Source organism: Gavialis gangeticus, unplaced genomic scaffold (genome assembly GCF_001723915.1).
Source record: "Gavialis gangeticus isolate Ggan-Ray unplaced genomic scaffold, GavGan_comp1, whole genome shotgun sequence".
Classification (NCBI taxonomy): Eukaryota; Metazoa; Chordata; order Crocodylia; family Gavialidae; genus Gavialis; species Gavialis gangeticus.
Genome location: NW_017729031.1, coordinates 28,881,926 through 28,885,094, shown reverse-complemented (window position 1 = coordinate 28,885,094; position 3,169 = coordinate 28,881,926). Strand labels below are relative to the sequence as shown.

General features: G+C 47.1%; 1 protein-coding gene across 1 annotated transcript in view; it reads right to left on the bottom strand.

The window, feature by feature from the left end:
- The window catches only part of LOC109301394 (poly [ADP-ribose] polymerase 14-like), a 56,876-nt gene that overhangs the window by 53,267 nt on the left and 440 nt on the right, over positions 1-3,169 (bottom strand). The gene's annotated exons all lie outside the window — the stretch shown is intronic.

The following is a 3,169-nucleotide window of genomic DNA, read 5'->3' as shown; positions in this document are numbered from 1 at the left end:
CCTGAGGCTGTAGGGGAGGAGGAGGCCTCACTGGGGCACACTGCCGTGTTGTGCAGAGGCCCCAGCACCAGGAAGAGAGCACCTTAACACACACACACTGTCACCCACTCACATCATGAGTTTTGCCTATTAGCAGCCAGAGGTGCAGGGTCCCAGAAGTCAGACTCCCCCTGCATCCATCTCCTTGACAGCTGGCAGGCTTCATGGCCTCAGCAGGGGCCACCACCCCTATAGTTTTCAGCCCGCTGCACCTTAACACACACAGGGTCATCTATGTCACAAGTTCTGCCTGTCAGCAGCTCGAGGTGCAATTCCCCCCAAATCCCTGCACCTATCTTCTTGAAACTTGGCATGCTTCGTGGCCTCAGCAGAGGCCACCACTTGCACGTTTCACCCAAATCAGAGAAAAAACCATTATACCCTATGGCCGGATCTCTGAGGTGGCTCCAAAGGTTCAAAGCCGCTTCGGCCGGACTGAAGCAGGAACCCAGTCCAGAGCTCCAGATCGGATCCCTGGCATTCGAACTGGCTAGATCCGAAGCCAGATCGAATAGTTGCCTACTTGCACAGGCCTACAAAATATATCTCATGACATCAGTCTGGGCATGGATTATTCTATCCCTGATATCAAAAACCAGTAATGCCATGAAACCATAACTCTAACGTAAGTCTAACTCTATCCCAACTATCTAGCTGGTCTAATAAAAGATACACCCTAAGAAATCCTTGCCTTTCACATAAAACTATAATCCATTTACTTCGTGATAGTGTTTTTGGACCTCTAGCTCCATCTAATGGGTATTTTTGGTTTCAGGTTTATTTTCCTGTGTTAGTTCAGTGTTTCTTTTTTAAGGTCTACTCAGAAATAAAGTTTTATAGTTAGCAGGATGGTAGCACAGATAAGGCCTTTGGAGCTGATTTACGACCACAGAAGAGCATAGGGAATGAGCATCAGGACATCAGGGATCTGCTGAAGATGATGCATCAGGTAGGTAAAAGCAGGCCCATATAAAATGCCCACTTTTCTATTTAGGAAATATAAATCCATCATTAACAGGTACAAATACTGAATAAACAGCAAAAGGATCACTCCAAGGGCTTTACTGACCTTGGGGTCAGAAAACACTGACCCTGGAGTGGCAATTCAGGGAAGCAAGGAGGTGCAAGGTTCACTCCCACACCTCTAGGGAGTCTGTCTGGGGTGGGAGTAAGGTGCTGGGGAGAGCAGATTGTGCGAGGCTAATCCTCCACCACCTCGCATGCTGTACGTGCACAGAAGTGCTGGAGAAAGGCAGAGTTGGGGGGACTGAACTGGCTCCAGCCACTTCACTTGCAAACACATGATCTAAAAAGACAGGTGAGCTGCCATTACTTACTCCCCCCAGGCTCCAAATCACAGCTCCTCTCCAGGGCTCCTCTTGGAGCTGGGCAATTTACCTGCTGCCCTTACATAAGGCAGGTCCAGAGGCTCCATCTACCTTTCATAAATTATTATACAGACAAGCAAAAAAATAAATGCACCCATAACGAAGCCATCACGGGGTAAAGTACAGGCCTTAACAGCCCAAAGCAGCTCTGCACTACACAACAGCTGGAGGGACCCTGCCAACTACAGAAACCTTTTTCTGTTTAGCAGTTTGCGACCTACTGACAACGTTGCCAACTCTCATGATTTTGGGTGTTGCTCTTAAAGTCTGCGCTTTGGAAACGTGACAAACTTAGCTCCCTCTTTCACAGATATTTAAAAGAATATTTAGAGCTAAGTTTTCCTGAAGCATAGACTTTAAGACCAATGCCCAAAAATCATGAGCTGGCAACACTACTGATTTAAGATTACCAAAAAACCCCTTCCTCTTTTAAATTTGCTTGCCCTGGGCATTTTGCAGCACTCGGTGTCTTGGCCTTCTCATTGTTTCACCCTCACCAGTCAGAGTTAGCTTTTCCTCCAGATACTTGAGAGTATTTCATGAACAGCAGAAGAAACGCTAGCAAAACGCTAGCACCTTGTTCCACTCTGGCACAGACCTAATCGGTCATGCCTGGCATCTCTGACTATCATCCCAGTGCTGGTAGTAGCATTGGCTTGGACTTCTATTTTTGCCAGGGTGGGGCCTAAAATGATGGCCATGTGGAAAGTTTTATACATTTCAGGTTAGAGCTGTCTTACCAGGGCCCTTGAGCCCCCATGTCCTCAGCACTTCCGGTTAGCAATATCAACCTCAGAACGTGGCTCAGTGAGGAAGACCATCGCCCAATGAATTATGGAGCTCGTAGCCCTCCACAGTTGCAGGCCGGGCTTGGGCAGGTCCCTCCACATGGCACTTTTTGGCCTCATGTAGATGGGAAAGGTCAAACTCTGCAGGGCCTCACATGAGCAACGCAACGTAGGATGCACGTGCTGACGTGATCTCACAGCCAAGATCGTACATGAGGGACAAGGGCAGTATTGCCGACTCTCACGGTTTTTTGGCATTGTTCTTAAGGTCTGCACTTTGGGAATGTGAAAACTTTAGCTCTTTCATTATATATATGCACACACACACACGTATATGTGTGTATGTATATATATTTATGTACATACATGTATGTAGGTGTGTGTATGTGTACACACACACACGCATACACACACATACATGTATGTATATATAATGTACATATACATGTGTGTATATATACACATACACACACACAGGCACACAAGGTTCTTTGGGTGAATCTGATATCTTTTATCAGACCAACTCAAGTAGTTGGAAAAAAAAATTTAAGCAAGCTTTTGGGTTCAAAATCCTTCATCAGGCTGAGGAAGTTTCAGCAGTTGGTGTGTGTGTATATATATACCACAGGTGGGCAAAATGCAGCCCAGGGGCTGGATGCGGCCCGCCAGGCCCCTCTATCCGACCCGTGGGGCCCCTAAAAAATGCAGTAAATTAATATTTATCTGCCCCTGGCTACCTGTCATGAGGCCCTCGATGGCTTGCCAAAACTCAGTAAGCGGCCCTCCAGCCGAAATAACTGCCCACCCCGAGTATATACACAGGTATGTATGTGCGTGTGCGTGTGTATATCTATATATATATAAACACAAATACCTGACAAAGAACTACGAAGCACAGACTTTAAGAACAACCCCACCATTGACGGGAGCCGGCGGCCCGCGCGCCTTCGGGCG